This window comes from Pan paniscus, chromosome 4, assembly GCF_029289425.2.
Source record: "Pan paniscus chromosome 4, NHGRI_mPanPan1-v2.0_pri, whole genome shotgun sequence".
Taxonomy (NCBI): Eukaryota; Metazoa; Chordata; class Mammalia; order Primates; family Hominidae; genus Pan; species Pan paniscus.
The window spans coordinates 172882007-172903250 of record NC_073253.2 but is presented as its reverse complement, the minus strand read 5'-3'; the positions used below and the strand labels follow the sequence as shown (position 1 = coordinate 172903250).

Sequence of the window (21244 nt, the reverse complement as noted above, 5' to 3'; positions counted from 1 at the left end):
CATGGTGACACTGGGGAGGGAGCATGGCAGAGGGAATGATGGCCATGGTGACACTGGGGAGGGAGCGTGGCAGAGGGAATGATGGCCATGGTGACATTGAGTCAGCACTTATTAGGTTCCACGTGCACATGGTCAAGTTTTCCTGTGGTTTTTCTCAGAAAGGAGCCATGATCCTGTAACAGTGAAATAGGAAAAGTGCTAACAAAACTGACTGCATTTTTATTTAATGGGCTTTTTCTCATCCCTGCATATAAGCTAGCATAATTTTAGAGCGCTAAGATAAAACGCAAAAGTGGTAATCATGTAGTTTTGCAACTAACTGTGGGATTAATGGAAAGTATGTAAACAGCTAACTGTGGTTTGTTAAAGATTTATAGGAGCATTGTGATCTGATCAAGGAGAAAGAAGGTCCCAGCCTCCTGGGACCATTGCTGGCACCTGGATGTGTGAGGTAGTCAGGTACCTGTTGATCCCAACCCTCTCCTCTTCCACCCTCCCTTGAACCAGATAAGCGCTTGTCAGTGCTGTTTTGGGAGTATTCTGCCCTGTGGTTAAATAGGTGTCAGTGCTGGAGAGTCCTGCACCAATCTGGGGCTTTCTGGTGCTGTGAAGACAGTTACTCTAAAAGTCCTGATGCCATCTCTGCACTTGGGTGCAGTCGTGTGACTCTGGGTTTATGACAGATCCTTCAACTACCCTACCTGCCACTCCATATCTGCTGAGACTTTCTTTCTTTCTTCTTTTGTTTTTGTTTTTGTTTTTGGGACGGAATCTTGCTCTGTTGCCAGGTTGGAGTGCAGTAGCCTGATCTCAGCTCACTATAACCTCTGTCTCCAGGGTTCAAGTGATTCTCCTGCCTCAGCCTCCCGAGTAGCTGGGATGACAGGTGCCCACCACCACATCTAGCTAATTTTTGTATTTTTAGTAGAGACAGGGTTTCACCATGTTGGCCAGGATGGTCTCGATCTCTTCACCTCATGATCCGCCCGCCTCGGCCTCCCAAAGTACTGGAATTACAGGTGTGAGCCACGGCGCCCGGCTGAGATTTTCATAATGTGTTTGAGACATGCTGTTTATTTCTTCTTTTTTTTAACTTTTAATTGAAATATTGTATACATAGCAAAAAGTCATTCCTATCATAAATGTGCAGCTCAATGAATTTTCATGAAATTTAATCATTAACCAGATTGAAATGAAAACCACAGCAAAACCCGTGACTGGAAGCCATCTCCGATAAGTCTTCTGTGGCCGGCTTCCTGTGGTGAGCCTCCCCATCAAGGGTAACTGCAGTCTCCTTGGAAATAAAGGAGATCAGGACTCCTTTTGTGTGAGCTTCATTTACTCTGTTTTGCGAGATTGGCCCACATTGTCGCATGTGTTTAAGGATCTGTCCTTCCCGTGGGGACATAGCGTGCCGGGGCTGAAATGTCCTAGAATCTGTTCACAGGTTCTACTGTCAGTGAGGGTTTGGGTGGTTACGGCTTTGGGAGGTGATGAAAGTGCTGCTTTCCTGTGAGTGTCTTTGGGGAGCACACACGCTCTTTTCTGCTGGATATTCTCCACCCAAGGGGTCGCCGGTCATCACAGATGTGCTTGTCCACTTTCAGCAGCTACTGACTGAGAGTTTCCCAGGTGGAGCATGCACCGGATGTCATGCCAGCTGAGGAAGACAGTTTGGTTGCTCCCCAGCCTCTCCAACAATTGGTATTTTCTGATGTCTTCATTCTGGCCAGGCTGAGGGATGCATTAAAAGCACATAGAAAGTCCAGATGCCTCTGAGCAGCTCATAGATTCTGAATGTTGGGAGACAAGGACAGCTGTCAATCTCTTTCAGTGCTAGGATTGATTGTCAGTATCTGACCCAAAACTAGGAATTGAGGCGACGGTTTGTGGTATTCGATAACATTGTCAGCATAAGCCCTAGAAGTGCTCAAATCCTGGCACATACACAACCTAGGGACGGGACAAACGTGAACTCGGCATGGTCGGTTGTAGCTTGCGTCTAGCACCTTGTTTTTGCAACTCTCATGTCCAGCTGGGGTGGGGCCATGCACGGGCAGCATCCCGATGTCCCACCACCGCCCCGTCCACCCAGCTCCTCCAGAGGATGAGTTACAGTGGCTTCCTAGTGGCAGGACAGATGAGGGGTCCCATCTAATGCCAGGTTAAGATTGTCTTTCTTTTTCTGAAGTAGAAGCGGTGCTTTGCTGTTTTATCAATTGAGTTCAGTTATGAAAATGTGGCCACATACATTACAGAGGTTAGTGGCTGTTTCCTCAAGGGCTTGGGAAAGAAGTCTCTTACCAAACGAAGCCTGATTCAGGAGGGCACATAAGCCGGTTGTGTCAGGTTCTTCACTGTGCATAGAGAGCCTTTTCCTCAGTAGCAATTATTTCCTCCATGGGTTAATAATTTTGCAACTGCTGATTGAAATAGACATGACAGGCCGGGCGTGGTGGCCTATAATCCCAGCACTTGGGAGGCCTAGGCGAGTGGATCACCTGAGGTCAGGAGTTCATGACCAGCCTTGTCAATATGGCGAAATCCCATCTCTACTAAAAATGCCAAAATTAGCCAGGCGTGGTGGCACATGCCTGTAATCCCAGCTACTTGGGAGGCTGAGGCAAGAGAACTTCTTGAACCCGGGAGGTGGAGGTTGTAGTGAGCCGAGATTGCACCACTGCACTCCAGCCTGGTTGACGGAGACTCCACCCCCCCACCAAAAAAAAAAAAAAAAAAACCAATAGACATGACAGACACATCCTCCAGCAAAAGTCTATGCCCTATGGCAGGAGTAGGTTTTCTCTACCCTTGCTTCTAGATTCCTTTGACTCGGCCGGGCACAGTGGCTCACGCCTGTAATCCCAGCACTTTGAGAGGCCAAGGCGGGCAGATCATGAGGCCAGGAGATAGAGACCATCCTGGCCAACATGGTGAAACCCTGTCTCTGCTAAAATACAAAAAATTAGCTAGGCGTGGTGGCACATGCCTTTAGTCCCAGCTATGCAGGAGGCTGTGGCAGGGGATTCGCTTGAACCTGGGAGGCGTAGGTTGCAGTGAGCCAAGATCACGCCACTGCACTCCAGCCTGGGGGACAGAGCAAGACTCCATCTCAAAAAAAAAAAAAAAAGAAAAAAGAAAAAAATAGATTCCTTTGACTTGACCCCTATTTCTCCTCTTGTTTTATAAAGTCAACAGGAAGAAAAAAACAAACAAAAAAACAAAAAAAAAACCCCACCTGTGCCTAGAGAACACATCGGAACCTATGGCACTGTAGTGCCTTCTTTTCTGTCACTGTAGGTGGCCTCAGAGGGGAAAATTCATGCATATTCTGCATGTGCCACTTGTGAAGGAGAAATCTAGATGATAGGGAAGGTGAGTCTTCCTTGCTGGCTTTCATCTGGGGAGCCACACTGACTCCAGCTTTCTGGTTAGAATGAGGATTGGTGGTGATGAAGGAACATTATTTTCCAGGTAAAGCACTGTGACCGTGTTTCCACAAGCAGTTGCGTTTCCTTTAGCTGGTATGAGTTTGTGCGCGTGAGCGGTGGGGTGTGTCTGTGTGGGGCGGCCGTGTGCCTGTGCCCACGTCTGTTTCCCCTGGTGTTATACTCCGCCTAGACAGCAGAGTTGCAGGTGTAAGCTTTCTCAACAAGGAATGCCGTTCCCATTACTCCACAGCGTATATGTGGAGCCTAACCGGGTGGACTGCAAGGCAGTTCCGACCCTCACCACTCAGGGTTAGCACCAGATTCCACAACTCCAGAGCTGAGTCCCACAAAGCTGCCCTTACTTCAGACACCAGCTGAACTTTGGAAGTCCCCAAGCCACCTGCACTTCTGACAAACTGGCTACAAATTCAAGGATTACCATGACTTCCTCAGGTTCAAAACTTCACTAGAAATGACTCAGAGAACTCAGAAAAGGGCTATATTTACAATTTGATTAGAAATGATCTGCAGAGAGCAAGGCGAATGGGGCTGGGGGGTCCTGGATGCATGGCTTCCATGCCTTCTGTCTGGGGAATCGTGGGGTGGCATGCTGGGGGTGGGTTCCAGGTCACAGATGGATTCAAAGGTCTCTTGATTGGCAATTGGTTGAAAGGGTTAAACTCTGTCTTAAAAGTTGAAATCAGCTTCAATTAGGTAACATGGTGTGGTCGGGGGTGGGAGTTTGGGAAGTTGTGGGAGCCCAGGTTCTTGTCACGTAAATGACACTTCCAGGCAGAGGGCTTCAGAGAGGATAGACGTAAACGTCTCTTATTGGACTTAAAAGGTAACAGACTTTCTGGAAAGACCTGGTGATGGAGCCATATGCTCTACAGATTGGAGATTTCCCACAAAGAGACAGCTGTGTTGGGCCATTCCAAAAAATGTCAAAGAAATCTATCTCGGGGTAAAATACTTAGACTTCCTTCAGGACCTGCTTTCAGGTGATGCTATACCAGAGCGCGTTTGAAGTTTGGTATCTTATTGCTACAAGGCGTTTCTTCCGTCAGTCTTAGGATCTCTGTTTTCATGTCACTGCTGCTCAGTTGGGTCTGAACCACAAAGGGAGGAGGGAATACTGAGGCGTGCCCGACCCCTCTTCTCCCTCATGGCCTGAATGAATTTTTCAGGTTTATTTGGGTCCCCTTGGCTGAGAGGAGGATCCATTCAGTTCATTGAGGGGCTTAGAAATTTAATTTTAATTTACATTGTAAAGTGTAAACATATACGATGTTGATCAATTATACCTTAATAAAGCTGAGGGAAAAGAGAATAAAAGGAACCATGACTAACAACAATGAAAAGAAATGGAAGCTGAGTCACATTTAAAATATTTATTAATCTGTTTTAAAATAACAGAAACAAGACCATTACAGAGCAACATAAATAGCATCTTTTTGTGAAAAATATTTTCCAAAGCAAAAGTGATTTGTGGGAAAAGTGGCATTGCTTTCCCATTCTCCGAGAGTCTGTCACATCTGACAACAGGAGCTGGGTCCCTGTGCCTGCCTCAGTCGGGGCACCGCACTCCCCACAGCACACAGCCTCTGGGCACTTGGCCAGGCATAGTAGCTCATACTTGTAAACCCAATTTTTTCCTTCCTCCCTCCCTCCCTCCTTCCTTCTTTCATCTCTCTCCTTTTTTTTTTTTTTTTTTTTTTTTAAGATGGAGTCTGGCTCTGTTACCCAGGCTGGAGCCTAATCTCGCCTCACTGCAACCTTTGCATCCCAGATTCAAGCAATTCTCCTTCCTCAACCTCCCAAGTAGCTAGGATTACAGGCATGCAACGTGATGCCCAGGTAATTTTTGTATTTTTAGCAGAGACGGGGTTTTGCCACGTTGGCCAGGCTGGTCTCCAGCTCCAGATCTCAGGTGATCTGCCTGCCTCTGCCTCCCAAAGTGCTGGGATTACAGGCATAAGCCACCACACCTGGCCCCAATTTTCAATCATAAGGTACTATTCCCAAAATATGAAATGCTAAATGTCTCATAACACCTTAGGCATTCAAATGTCCAACATCTCAGCGTTTTGTCTTATTAAAGACTGCAAAAATGTACAAGACTTTAAAACCATGAAATAAACTAAGTAAAACTAAGGAGACCCAAATAAAATTCAATGTACTTAAGGTTCAGTGCAGCTATAACAGAATATCTGAGACTGGGTAATTTTATTATTATTATTATTTTTTTTTTTTTTTGAGACAGAGTCTCGCTCTGTCATCCAGGCTGGAGTGCAGTGGTGCGATCTTGGCTCACTGCAAGCTACGCCTCCTGGGTTCACGCCATTCTCCTGCCTCAGCCTCCCGAGTAGCTGGGACTACAGGCGCCTGCCACCACGCCCAGCTAATTTTGTGTATTTTTAGTGGAGACAGGGTTTCACTGTGTTGGCCAGGATGGTCTCGATCTCCTGACCTTGTGATCCGCCCGCCTCGGCCTCCCAAAATGCTGCGATTACAGGCGTGAGCCACCGCACCAGGCCAAGACTGGGTAATTTATTTTTAAAAAAGAGGCTTATTTAGCTCAATATTCTGGTGACTGGAAAGTCTGAGATTGGGCAGCGCACACGGTGAGGGGCTTGTGCTGCTCCAACTCCTGGCAGAACGTGGAAGGGGAAACCAGCACAGGCAAGGAGAGCACATGGCAAGAGAGGAAGCAAGAGGGTCCAGGAAGCCGAACTCACTTCCATAACACCCCACGCCTGGTAACTCATCCAGTCCCACGAGACAGCGTTCATCTATTCATGAAGGGTCTGCCCATCACCCAAATACCTCCCACTAGCCCCCACCTCCCACCACCACCACATCGGGAATCAAATTTCAACGTGTGTTTTGGTGGGGACAAACCACATCCACACCGTAGCATACACCCCACCCTGTGGGGCCATGCTGCTGTGTCCTGCCCCTCCCAGTTGCTGTGGCACCCTAGCCCTTGGGGCCTGAGCTGATTTGTGCCCTGCTTTCCAGAGAATCAACGCCTTGGTCAGCCAGAGAAATCACAGTCCCTAATGCAAGAGCTGAACAAGTGCCCCACTTGATGGGAAGTCCCCTGGCTGAGCTGAGACGGATGGAAAAGAAAGCTCCTCTAATAAAGGCCGCCTCTGAAAAACCCACAGCTAACATCATAATCAATGAGGAACAATTGAAAGTCTTTCCACTAAGATTGAGTTCAAGACAGGGATGCCTAGCCTTGTCACTTTTATTCAACATAGTACTGGAAGTACTAGCAAGAGCAATTAGACAAATAAAAAAAAAGGCAACTAAAAAAAGAAATAAATTATCTCTATTTGCAGATGACATGATCCATATGAAAAAACCTCAGATTTCCTATAAGAAAATGTTAAAACTAATAAATGAATTCAGTAAAGTTGCAGCATATAAACTCAACATACAAAAATCAGGAGCGTTTCTATACACAAATAACAATCTAGCTGAAAAACAAATCAAGAAAACAATCCCATTTACAGTAGCACCAATCAAAATAAAATACTTAGGAATAAATTTAGACAAGAAGGTGAAAAACTAGTACACTGAAAACTATAAAACACTGATGAGAGAAATTTAAGAATACACAAACAATGTAAAAACATCCCACATTTCTGAATTGGAAGAATTAAAATTGTTAAAATGGCATACTATCCAAAGCAAATATACAGTTTTAAGACAATCCCTATCAAAATTTAATCGCATTTTTCACAGACATAGAAAAATACAATCCTACAATTCACATGGAACCACAAAAAACCCCAAGCTAACACAATACAGAGGAAAAAATTAGTGTTGGAGGCATAACACTACCTGATTTAAAATTACATACAAAGCTATAGTAATAAAAACAGTATATGGTATTGTGTCCAGAATTGGTGGGTTCTTGGTCTCACTGACTTCAAGAATGAAGCCACGGACCCTTGCGGTGAGTGTTACAGCTCTTAAGGTGGCACATCTGGAGTCTGTCCCTTCTGATGTTCAGATGTGTTCGGAGTTCCTTCCTTCTGGTGGGTTTGTGGTCTCGCTGGCTCAGGAGTGAAGCTGCAGACCTTCGCGGGGAGTGTTACAGCTCTTAAGGCAGCGCGTCTGGAGTTGTTAGTTCCTGCTGGTGGGCTCGTGGTCTCACTGGGCTCAGGAGTGAAGCTGCAGATCTTCGAGGTGAGTGTTACAGCTCATAAAAGCAGCGTGGACCCAAAGAGTGAGCAGTAGCAAGATTTATTGCAAAGAGCGAAAGAACAAAGCTTCCACAGTGGGGAAGGGGAACCGAGCCGGTTGCCAATGGGGGCTCGGGCAGCCTGCTTTTATTCTCTTATCTGGCCCCACCCACATCCTGCTGATTGGTAGAGCCGAGTGGCCTGTTTTGTCAGGGCACTGATTGGTGCGTTTACAATCCCTGAGCTAGATACAAAAGTTTTCCACGTCCCCATCAGATTAGATACAGAGTTTCGACACACAGGTTCTCCAAGGCCCCACCAGAGCAGCTAGATACAGAGTGTCGATTGGTGCACTCACAAACCTTGAGCTAAACACAGGGTGCTGATTGTTGTGTTTACAAACCTTGAGCTAGATACAGAGTGCTGATTGGTGTATTTACAATCCTTGAGCTAGACATAAAGGTTCTCTACGTCCTCACCAGAGCAGCTAGATACAGAGTGTCGATTGGTGCACTCACAAACCTTGAGCTAAACACAGGGTGCTGATTGGTGTATTTACAATCCCTGAGCTAGATATAAAGGTTCTCCACGTCCTCACCAGAGCAGCTAGATACAGAGTGTCGATTGGTGCACTCACAAACCTTGAGCTAAACATAGGGTGCTGATTGGTGTGTTTACAAACCTTGAGCTAGACATAAACACTCTCCACATCCCCACCAGACTCAGGAGCCCAGCTGGCTTCACCTAGTGGATCCCCCACCGGGGCTGCAGGTGGAGCTGCCTGCCAGTCCCGCGCCCTGCGCTCCCACTCTTCAGCCCTTGGGTGGTCGATGGGACTGGGCGCCCTGGAGCAGGGGGCGGTGCTCTTCGGGGAGGCTCGGGCCGCACAGGAGCCCACGGAGGGGGTGGGAGGCTCAGGCATGGCGGGCTGCAGGTCCCGAGCCCTGCCCCGTGGGAAGGCAGCTAAGGCCCGGCAAGAAATCGAGCACAGCGCCAGTGGGCTGGCACTGCTGGGGGACCCAGTACACCCTCCGCAGCTACTAGCCCGGGTGCTAAGTCCCCCATTGCCTGGGGCCAGCAGTGCTGGCCGGCTGCTCCGAGTGCGGGGCCCGCCAAGCCCATGCCCACCCAGAACTCCAGCTGGCCCGCAAGCGCCGCACGCAGCCCCGGTTCCCCCTCGTGCCTCTCCCTCCACACCTCCCTGCAAGCTGAGGGAGTGGGCTCCAGCCTTGGCCAGCCCAGAAAGGGGCTCCCACAGTGCAGTGGGGGGCTGAAGGGCTCCTCAAATGCCACAAAGTGGGAGCCCAGACAGGGGAGGTGCTGAGAGCAAGCGAGGGCTCTGAGGACTGCCAGCACGCTGTCACCTCTCAGTATTGGCATTAAAACAAAAACATAGACCAATGGAACAGAATAAGAAGCCTAGAAATAAATCAAAACATATACTGTCAACTAATTTTCGACAAGAGCAACCAAGAGGACACAGTGGAAAAAAGACAGTTTCTTCAACAAATGATGCTGTGAAACTGGATTTTCACAGGCAAAACAATGAAATTGGGCCCTTATCTTACACCCTATAGAAAATCAACTCAAACTAGATAAAAGACATAAATAAGATATGAAACCATGAAACTCCTTGAAAAGAACGTAGGGGACAGCCCCCTTGACGCTGGCCTTAGCAATGATTTTTCAGATAACCCACCAAAAGCCAGGCTACATGCAAAAGTCAACAAGGAGGACTACATCAAACTAAAACACTTCTGCGCAGCAAAGGAAACAATCAAAAAAAGGCAACCTACAAACTGGGAAAAATATTTGCAAGTCACTAACTGATCAAGGGCTAATATCCAAAATCAATGAAAAACCCTTACAACTTAAGCAAATAACCCTGTTAAAAAGCTAACAAGAGACCTGAACAGACATTTCTCCAAAGACGACAAAAACAATCAGCAGGAAGTGGGGAGATGAAAGCCAAAACACGCAAAGTAGCAGACGTCAGATGAACAAGGCCAGAGACCTAATGTATAACATAAGGACACTGTCTTGGGATTTTTGTTGAGTAAGTAGATTTTCGCTGCCCTTGACACACAAAAAAGTACCTATGTGAGATGGTAGGTATGTGAACTTGCTGACTATAGTAACCATTTTACTACTGACGTGTACCTTTAACATCATGCTGTCACCTCAAATATACACAGTAACATTTAGTTTTAAAAAAGAAGTTTGGCCAGGAGTGGTGGCTCATGCCTGTAATCCCAGCACGTTGGGAGGCTGAGGTGGGTGAATCAACCTGAGGTCAGGCGTTTGAGACCAGCCTGGCCAACATGGTGAAACCCCATCTCTACGGAAAATACAAAAATTAGCCGGGTGTGGTGGTGGATGCCTGTAATCGCAGTTATTCAGGAGGCCGAGGCAGGAGAATTGCTTAACCCCGGGAGGCAGAGGTTGCAGTGAGCTGAGATTGCGCCGCTGCTCTCCAGCCTGGGCAACAGCAGTGAAACTCCATCTTGAAGAAAAAAAAAAAAAAGTTGGCGGGGGGCGGAGCTGGGCGGAGAAGGGGTCGCCGTGGCTGCCGCTCCTCGAGTTGGGGGCTCCCTCGGACACTGCCAGGCAGACGGCGAGTACCGAGCGTGGGTGGCCGCGGTGTCCGTGGGCCACGCTCAGCTGCGGTCAGAGGCGACACGAGCGCCGCGGGGCTGCTGGCCCCGGCCCCGCCCAGGTGGGGGCGCCGCCGGTCCCCGAGGAGGACGAAGAGCTGGAGAGCGCCAAGGACGACCAGCGCAGCTGCCGGGCCGCGAGTCGGACGAAGACACCGAGGATGCTAGTGAAACTGACCTGGCAAAGCATGATGAAGAAGACTATGTGGAAGTGAAGGAACAGATGTATCAGGACAAACTGGCTTCTCTCAAGAGGCAGTTGCAACAACTACAAGAAGGTACATTACAGGAATATCAGAAGAGAATGAAAAAACCAGGTCAGCAGTACAAAGAGAGGATACGGAATGCTGAACTCTTCCTCCAGCTGGAAACTGAACAAGTGGGACGAAATTACATGAAAGAAAAGAAGGCAGCAGTGAAAGAATTTGAAGACAAGAAGGTTGAGCTGAAAGAGAACCTGATTGCTGAGCTAGCAGAAGAGAAGAAAATGGTTGAAAACGAAAAGCTGACAATGGAACTGAATGGAGATTCTATGCAGGTGAGATCTATCATGACCGGAAAGTTGCGGAGGCGACCACATGATCCCGTCCCCATCCCAGACAAGAGGAGGAAACCTGCTCCAGCCCAGCTAAACTATTTGTTAACAGATGAACAGATCATGGAGGATCTGAGAACATTAAATAAGCTTAAGTCACCCAAGAGACCAGCATCTCCATCCTCTCCTGAGCACTTGCCTGCGACACCCGCGGAATCTCCAGCCCAGAGGTTTGAAGCTCGGATAGAAGATGGCAAACTGTACTATGACAAGAGATGGTACCACAAGAGCCAGGCCATCTATCTGGAGTCAAAGGACAACCAGAAACTGAGCTGCGTGATCAGTTCTGTAGGAGCCAATGAGATCTGGGTGAGGAAGACAAGTGACAGCACCAAGATGAGGCTCTACCTGGGCCAGCTTCAGCGTGGGCTCTTTGTCATCCGCCGGCGCTCAGCTGCTTGACTTTCTACAGTGCTCGTCTCTTGACCCTTTTCTGGAGTGGGTTTTATTTTTGTTTTGTTTTTTCCTCTTAACAGAAAAATGTTAACTTACTGGGAGTAGCTACTCAGCCTTAGAAATGGAGAGCACTGTAGTGGATTGTTTAAGGCACTCTTGTGGCCAGCCACTTCCAACTTTGTCAGTCTTTTCTGCCTCAACTTCTTCCAGACATCAGTCACCATAAGACTGTTTTACTTTCAGGAGTATTGGGGGGTTTGATTTACTTTCCTTTTATTTCTTTATTTTTTTGCTTATACTTGTTTTTGAAAACCTCCTCTGAGTTTGAAGGGACAGCTATTTTTATTAATTATCTTTAAGTCTCTCTGCCATGGAGAAGAGCAGGAAGGGATACACCGTCCAGTGCATTTTCATTAGTGGATCACATAGCTACTTTCCCTTTCGAGTCCAATTCACTATTTCCTCAGAAGCTTGGGGCAGAGGTCCTAGCAGAAGGCGATGAATTCTCCTGGCTCTCAGCCTTCTTGAAGAAATAAATGCTTCGTGTAACATCTGGTGCATGCCATCCATTCCACTGGCTGAGCGATGGAAAAGCTTGCCTGGGAGACTCTGTGCACTGAAGTAAATGGGGTTGGGGGAGGGGACATTTCATATTTATAATGTGCTGAAGGTACCATATTTTAAATGTTATTTAATGCGGTGATTTATTCAAACATTTATTCTAGCTTAAGCTGGAATAAGAAGTGGTCATTTCAGAAGTTTTCATTTGTAGTTCCTTCCTCTCCCTTGTTCCCAAATAGGTAGTAGTAGTATGTGCCACAGGCTGATTATCTGGGTAATCTCTTATGGGTGGGAGGTGAGATTGATAGTGCAGTAATCAGTGATCTATAGACCCTCATGCACGATTCAAGTTTCACTCTTGTGGCTGATGCCATCATTGCACATTGGCCATTCCAAACCTGCGGAGAACTTTGTTGTCAGGCCCTGAGCACTCAGAGCTTCATTTGGCCCAGGTTGAAGACAAGGAGAGCTCTGCCGTGGCTGCCTCTGCACTGACACCCTCCCTGATGAGTCCTGATGAAACAGCCTTTCCAACATCCTTCCCTCATTCCCATGATTGCAGAAATGATTCATGGGTGATGAGTGTTGGGGTTTTCCACACTCATGTTGCCATCTTGAGATGTTTAAAAAATTTGGGGTTAGAGCAACTGTTAGCATCTCTATGGGCAATCAGTAGAACTTACACATTCTAGGAAATATTTCTTTGTAAGTAATTCTTTTGGTCTCAAGTGATTCCCTTCAAGTTGTCTCTTGATGTACAAACCGCAAAGCAAGCTGGGGGGCTGTGATGACAATTAAATCACCTTCTCTGAAGTTCTGGCTCTACAGAGACCAGAACTTACTGACTTGTACAGACTTGTACAAGTAAAGACTTATACAGATAGATTTTTGTTTTAACTTATAATCTGTTTTTTCCTCTTTTTTTTTTTCTGGTGTTGGAGTCTTATTTAGAAAACAGGATAAATGACGCTGTTATAAAAAAAAAATTATCTCCAATCGAGAGAAAACCACTATTACCATGTTTTGTGTTCCTTTCCAAAATATTTTATGAATAAACAATTGTTCTAGTCAAATTTATTTTTATTTTATTTTATATATATATATTTTATTATACTTTAAATTCTAGGGTACATGTGCACAACGTGCAGGTTTGTTACATATGTATACATGTGCCATGTTGGTGTGCTGCACCCATTAACTCGTCATTTACATTAGGCATATCTCCTAAGGCTATCCCTCCCCCCTCCCCCCACCCCACAACAGGCCCCGGTGTGTGATGTTCCCCTTCCTGTGTCCAAGTGTTCTCATTGTTCAATTCCCACCTATGAGTGAGAACATGCGGTGTTTCGTTTTTTGTCCTTGCGATAGTTTGCTGAGAATGATGGTTTCCAGCTTCATCCATGTCCCTACAAAGGACATGAACTCATCATTTTTTATGGCTGCATAGTATTCCATGGTGTATATGTGCCACATTTTCTTAATTCAGTCTATCATTGTTGGACATTTGGGTTGGTTCCAAGTCTTTGCTATTGTGAGTAGTGCCGCAATGTGAGACCTTATACCTGAAAATTCGAAGCATGTAACACATTACCTATAAAAGTGTCTGATCTCCTCTTTTCCTATTTGAATGCCCTTTATTCATTTCTCTTGTCTGGTTGCTGTGGCCAGGATTTCTGATGTTGAAAAGGAGTGGTGAGAGAGGTGATCCTTATCTTGTGCTGGTTTTCAAGGGGAATGCTTCCACCTTTTGTCCATTCAGTATGATGTTGGCTGTGGGTTTGTGACAGATGGCTCTTGTTATTTATTTATTTATTTATTTATTTTATTTTATAATTTATTTATTTTTTGAGATGGAGTTCCACTCTTCTTGCCCAAGCTAGAGTGCAATGGCACGATCTTGGCTTACTGCAACCTCCGCCTAATGGGTGCAAGTGATTCTCCTGCCTCAGCCTACCTAGTAGCTGTGATTACAGGCACGCGCCACCACTCCTGGCTAATTTTTTTTTGTATTTTTAGTAGAAATGGGGTTTTACCATGTTCGCTAGGCTGGTCCCGAACTCCTGACCTCAGGTGATCTGCCCGCTTCGGCCTCCCAAAGTGCTGGGATTACAGGCATAAGCCACTGTGCCCAGCCCATGGCTCTTGTTATTTTGAGGTATGTTCCTGCAATACCTAGTTTATTGAGTTTTTAATATGAAGGGATGTTAAATTTTATCAAAAGCCTTTTCTGCATCTATTGATATGATCATGTGGTTTTTGTCTTCAGTTCTGTTTATGTGATGAATCACATTTATTGATTTGCATATGTTGAACCAGCCTTGCATCCTGAGGATGAAGCCTACTTGATCATGGTGGAAAAGCTTTTTGATATGCTGCGGGATTTGGTGTGCTAATATTTTGTTGAGGATTTTTACATCAATGTTAACCAAGGATATTGGCCTGAAGTTTTCTTTTTTGTTGTGTCTCTGCGAGGTTTTGGTATTAGGTTGCAGACAACATGATTCTATGTCTGGAAAACCCCATATTCTCGGCCCCAAAGCTTCTTAAGCTGATAAACAACTTCAGCAAAGTTTCAGGATACAAAATCAATATACAAAAAAAATCACTAGCATTCTTATACACCAGCAACAGCCAAGCCAGGAACCAAATCAAAACTCAATTCCATTCACAATCACCACACACACAGACTCCTAGAAATACAGCTAACCAGGAAGGTGAAAGATCTCTACAAGGAGAATTATACAACACTGCTCAAAGAAATTAGAGATGATACAAACAAATGGGAAAACATTTCATACTCATAGATAGAAAAATTGCCCAAAGCAATTTATAGATTCAATGCTATTCCTATCAAACCACTAATGATATTCTTCACAGAAATATAAAAAACTATTTCAAAGTTTATATAGAACCAAAAAGGATCCCAAATGGCCAAGACAATTCTAAGCAAAAAGAACAAAGTTGGAAACCACACTACCCAACTTCAAACTACACTACAGGGCTATAGTAACCAAAACAGCATGGTACTGGTATAAAAAAAAGACACATAGGCCAATGAAACAGAATAGAGAATCTAGAAATAAGGCCACATACCTATGATCATCTGATCTTCAACAAAGCTGACAAAAACAAGCAATGGAGAAAGGACTTCCTATTCAATAAATAGTGCTGAGATAACGGGCTAGCCATATGTAGAAGATTGAAACTGGATCTTTTTCTTACACCATATACAAAATCAACTCAGGATGGATTAAAGAATTAAATGAAAACCCAAAACTATAAAAACTCTGGAAGACAACCTAGGTAATACCATTTTGAACATAGGAACTGGCAAAGATATCGTGATGAAGACGCCAAAAACAATTGCAACAAAAGCAAAACTTGACAAATGGGATCTAATTAAACCAAAAAGCTTGTGCATGGCAAAAGAAACTATCAACAAGAGTAAACAGCCTACAGAATAGGAGAAAATATTTGCAAACTATACACGTGACAAAGGTCTACTATCCAGCATCTATAAGAAACTTAAGGCTGGGCGCAGTGGCTCACACTTGTAATCCCAGTACTTTGGGAGGCCGAGGCAGGTGGATCACGAGGTCAGGTGATGGAGACCATCCTGGCTAACATGGTGAAACCCCGTCTCTACTGAAAATAAAAACAAAAAAAATTAGCTGGGCGTGGTGGCGGGCGCCTGTAGTCCCAACTACTCGGGGGGCTGAGGCAGGAGAATGGCGTGAACCCGGCAGGCGGAGCTTGCAGTGAGCTGAGATCGCACCACTGCACTCCAGCCTGGGCGACTGAGCAAGACTCCATCTCAAAAAAAAAAGAAAAAAACTTAAGCAAATTTCCAAGAAAAAAACCAAGCAACTTTATTTTATTTTATTTTATTTTATTTTTGAGACAGAGTATCGCTCTGTTGCCCAGGCTGGAGTGCTATGGCACACAATCTCGGCTCACTGCAACCTCTGCCTCCTGGGGTCAAGCAATTCTCCTGTCTCAGCCTCCTGAGTAGCTGGGATTACAGGCATCCACCTGTAATCCACCACCACACCAGGCCATTAATTTTTTGTATTTTTTTAGTGGAAACGAGGTTTTGCCATGTTGGCCAGGCTGGTCTCGAACTTCTGACCTCAGGTGATCTGGCCTCGGCCTCCCAAAGTGCTGGGATTACAGGCCTGAGCCACCGCACCCGGCCATAAAACAACAATATTCCAAAGTGAGCAAAGGGCATGAGCAAACACTTTTCAAAAGAAGACAAACTTGAGGCCAACCAGCATATGAAAAAAAGCTTGGCTAGGCGCGGTGGCTCACGCCTGTAATCCCAGCACTTTGGGAGGCCAAGGCAGGTGTATCACCTGAGGTCGGCAGTTCAAGACCAGCCTGGCGAACATGGTGAAACCCCCGCCCCCCCGCAACCCGTCTCTACTAAAAATACAAAAATTAGCTGAGTGTGGTGATGCATGTCTGTAATCCCAGCTACTCGGGAGGGTGAGGCAGGAGAACTGCTTGAACCGGGAGGCGGGGGTTGCAGTGAGCCAAGATGGCACCATTGCGCTCCAGCCTGGGTGAAACAGAGCGAGACTCTGTCTTAAAAAAAGAAAAGAAAAGCTCAATATTACTGATCATTAAAGAAATCCAAATCAAAACCACAATGAGATACCATATCAGTCAGAATGGCTATTATTAAAAAATAAAAAAATAACAGATGGTGGCGAGGTTTTGGAGAAAAAAGAATGCTTATACACCGTTGGCAGGAGTGTAAATTAGTTCAACCATTGTGGAAGACAGTGTGGTGATTTCTCAAAGATATAAATACAGAAATACCATTCCACCCTGCAATCCCATTACTGGGTATATACCCAAAGGAAAATAAATTGTTGTTATAAAGACACAGGCACAGATATGTTTATTGCAGCACTATTCACAGTAGCAAAGAAAAAAAAAAAAGACTCCAGGAGGCGTCCCTGGGAGCCTTTCTCCAGCCTCATAGCCCATCTTGCGCCCAAGTGATAGTGTGTAGCTTTCCTTTTGTGAGGGGAGCCCACGGGATTCACTCCCTTTTCCTATTTCCTCCGGGGTGAAGCCTCATGTGTCGGGACAATGTGGGATCAGGGACTGTCTGGGTGACCCTGGCGAGCCTCTCCTCACGGAGTTCTAGCGGCCATCAGGGAAAGGGGAGCATGCCCAGGGCGGCCGCCCCCAGGGGTGTTTGGATACAGGCCAGGAGCAGGCTGCTCTGTGATGGTGGGGGGGGGGGTGATGAGACTCCCCTGAGAGGCTCCCTTGGCTGCTGGAAAGATGGGACATGGGGAACCGCCTCCTGCCTGGACCAGTTGATGCCCAGAGCCACTCCCCTGGGTCCTCATAGCTCCTTCCAGGCAGTGGGGATGTGGGTTTCCAGGGGAATCCAGGCCTTTAGGGAGAGTGGGAATCTGACTTTGGTCTTGCAGCTCCGCATTTTTCCTGCACGTTTGCTGATTAGTTTATGCCTGTCAGGGGCCTCAGGGCCAGTGCTCAGTCCCAGGGTCTTAGGGTAGGAAAGATGATTCCCCAGATTTCCTGCAGGCATTTGAGCATGGTGGAAGGATCAGTGGAGCCTCCAGTGAAACTTGGCAGATTGAGCACTTCATTTATTTTCACTCTCCCAGGATCCTTCCCAAAGTATCATAAACAAACAGAGAATTCTGAAACCTACAAAGAAAAATACAGCAAAAGAACAATGAATCAGTTTCAAAGCCTAGGCGGAGAGGCCGTAGGGTGACTGACAGCAACCCCCGGTGGCACTGGAGAGCAGACGGTTTGGTGGAAACAGCGCCCAGTTCCACAGAGGGAACTTGAGGAGAAGCAAAGTGACTGAGCCAGCAGAGCCGGGCCCCAGACCCCCACCCCAGCCTGTGGGAGCTGCAGGTGTGATCTGGGAACATACTGTTCTGTCCCTTCTATTTTTCTCATCATATAAGCTCTGGTTCTAGAAACAACTCACCTGCAGCCAGCTGTGTGTGTGTGTGTGTGTGTGTGTGTGTGTGTGTGTGTGTGTGTGTGTGTGTGAGAGAGAGAGAGAGAGAGGGGGAGAGAGGGGGGGGGAGAGAGAGAGAGAGAGAGAGAGAGAGAGAGAGAAAGACAGAGACACAGAGCACATGGGAGCTCATTTCTCCCTGGCTCCAAATGGCAGGCGAGGAAAAGCGAGATCACACAGGATCCGGGTTCTTTGAGCCCTAATGCCCATTGTCCCACCCTCAGCCTTGGCCTGTCCCCAGCTTGCTGCTGCCTCAAACTACAGGCTTCCAAGCACTTACTGGAACCATTTTTTCTCACATAGCCCTCCAACTCTTAGTCAGGCCTTAGCCAGGCTCTGTCCGCCCCCAGCCAATCAGACAGTCAGTTTCCCCAGCCAGCAGGGAGTTTCTGGTTTGCCAGGACTCAGAGGCTGGTGGAAGCTAGACTGGGAAGGGGGTGGCTCTCCTGGCTGAGCGGGGGAGAGAGATGGGGCAGGCTGTCTTAGAGGAGGAGGCCAGAGTCTCTGACGAGTAGGGAGCCAGCCGTGCCAGGACTGGGCAGAGCGTGTTCACAGCACAGGCGGCTGCAAGTGCAGAGTCCTGAGGGTGAAAGGCAGGGCTGCGGTGGGGCTTAGAGAGGAGAACAAGGGGTGGAGAGAAGTGGGGCAGGGTGGCTAGCGGCCCAGTCGGACCAGGCCTCATGGACTCTGGTGGCCACTTCAGATTCTATTTTGGCTGCAGGTTGTAATCCCAACAGCAGTGCAACCTGGTCGCACTTGAGAAACATGGGCAGCTGCCGTGGCAAGCACAAGTGGAAGCGGACGGATGTTAGTGGGCTTTGCTGTGGTGGGAGCGGGCATGATGACGGCATGGGCTGGGCATGGTGGGAAGGCTGGAGAGAAGCGGGAAGACTGGGTGCGTGAAGTGACCTCACCTGCCCACAACTCGCTGAGGTCATGGCGGGTGTGTGAGGAGGAATGGAGTATAGGAACTCCCGGGTCTTGGCCTGTGCAGCGGGTAGCGGGGGTGTCATGGGGACAGCCGCGGATAACGAGGGAGGGGCTCGGTGGACCCCTTGCTAGGTGGGGCCAGGCTCTGGCCCTCTTGTGCATCGCTTTTCGTACATCACGGTGTGGGCAGTGCTGTCCTGGGGCAATGTGGATCCATTATTCACTGCAGCACGGCACTACTGTTACCTTCTTATTTATTTGTTTAGTTATTGTTTATCCCCCAAATAGAATGAATGGCTTGCTGAAGTATCCCTTGTGCCTAGAACAACATTGGCACAGGGCAGGGGCTCGATGGATATTTGCTGAATGGACGGATAAAAGGATGGATGGTGGACACATGGATGGTGGATGGATGGCCGAACGAATGGATGGATGGATGGTGGATGGATGGCTCTGACAGGGGAATGGGAAGTTTGATACGTTGCTTCAGAGCCCAGAGAGGCTGGGGGGGTGGGTGTAGGAGCAGCGGCCCTGCCATCCTTCCCTCCCTGAGCCACCTGCCCCTCACAGCCCGTCTCAAATGGGCAAGGGGTTCAGGCATCCAGGGAGCCGCACGGCTGCTGCCACACCAGGGCTCAGCAGTCTAGTCTTCCGCCCACCACACCGTCTCTCCTGCCTGCAACACCACTCTCCCTCCCACCCCCAGGGCACGGGACCTCCCCTGGGATCTGACCCCTCACCTCCAACATGGTCCCCAGAGGGCAGGAAGGAGTGCCTGGGACATTTTGCATAGCCTCCAAGGAAGCAGCAGCCAGGAGGCGCCACAGACCTGAGGTTTTGCAGAGGCGGGACAGCCGCCAGCACCCAGGGCCCCGCCCTGGCCACGCGGAGGTGCTGCGGCCGAGAGGGTTCCCCTGTGGGTTCACTGCTGCTGCCCGCCACCCGGATCTGGGACGGCAAGGCTGCTGGGGACACTTAGCTTAGCTGGGACAATGTCTCAGGAAGCAGGAAACAGTTGGATCTGCATAGTGGTGGCTGTGGAAAGTCAGCACACAAGGGAAGTCCCCTGCCCATCAGTGTGTAGAGGGAGGTCCTGTGTCCAGTCACGGCTTTCAGGACCAAGGGCTTCCGCAGGGGCCCCAGGCCAGGGCTGCTCTGACCCTCCCATTCCTTTCCCCTCCAACCCCCTCCAATGTACAAAACGCCTGCAGGTGTGCTCAGAAGAGGAACTCCGCAGAGTGGAGCCAAGTCTCCGACATGGGAGAGAGGGAGAGGATCCCCTCTAGAAGCCCGGCCTGGGCTCAGAGGATCCTGTCCTGGTATGTCCCAGTGTCCAGCAGGAACTTCTTGGGTCCAAGACAAATCTCCAGCTTCTGGCTCCCTGCTGGGCACTAGGTAGGTGCCTGATAAATATTTGCAGGATTCTGTAAGAATCAGAATTCTGGTTGTGCTATCTGAGGAGTCTGACAGAAAAGCAGAAGAGGTTATACCAGTGGAGGGAAGGTGGTCTTGGGGTCTGAACAGTTCGTCCACTGCTGCTCAGGTAGGTGGTTTCACCCAGGGTCAGTTTTGTCTTCTGGAGATAGGCCAGGTGACCTGACTTCCTTCACCCTGGGGCGCCTATCCCTTCCCTGCAACTGGAGAGCCGGTGTGGTCAGGAGCTGGCTGTCAGCACCCCACCCCCTTTCGCCTTGCCAGCACTCAGGCCTCAGGCCCTGGTTCTTGGCGTGCCTTGTGTCCTCCTTTTCCTGGGGCAACATGGGCCCATCACACTGTAGAAAATGCTGGATTCTCCCAGAGGTAACCTGTCTACTAGACAAAATACAGTGACTACCTATGTCCCATTCAGAGGAACAAGGACGCCAGGGCTCAGGTGACTCAGGAGTCCTGCAACCAAATTTGATTGGTCCCTAGACCCCAAAGCCTTCAGCCATGTAGCTTCCTAGCCATATACAGATACTGATGACCCCCCCAAACACACAGTCATTCTCTCCCCAACCTCCCCGACATCCACATACCTGGGCAATGGCCACTCTGTGCAGCTGACTCCTACCCCTCCTCCACCTTGGGCTGCTTGTAGGGTGCCATTACGGCAGTAAGGCGCTCCCTGGGCATCCAGATGCTGGTTGTGAGGGGGTGAATTGAGGGGCAGGCCGGAGGGAGGGGTGATCTTGGTGCGGTGGGAACTTGGAGGACTTCCGGGCTAATTTTGCCCACATTCAAAAGAGGAGTCTTAGAGAGCCTCTTTAGTTCAGCTTCTTCTTCCAGCTAATAGGAGAGGGTGTGCGTGCTCCAATTTCGGGGGAGAGGTTCAGATAATTTCAATAAAACCTGGAGAAAGGAGCCACCGTAACGCCCACACGGCACAGTCTTAGAGCTGGCAGAGCCCCTGCTGTGAGGCCAGCCTTGGAGAGCCGTGGGCCTCCTGCAGTAGCGCCTCTCTGGAGGAGCGGGGCGAGTAGTTC

General features: G+C 48.1%; 1 pseudogene; it reads left to right on the top strand.

Annotated features, from left to right (window-relative positions):
• Positions 1-3658: 3658 nt before the first annotated feature.
• Positions 3659-12978, top strand: LOC134730486 (sin3 histone deacetylase corepressor complex component SDS3-like; annotated as a pseudogene).
• The last annotated feature ends 8266 nt before the right edge of the window (positions 12979-21244 follow it).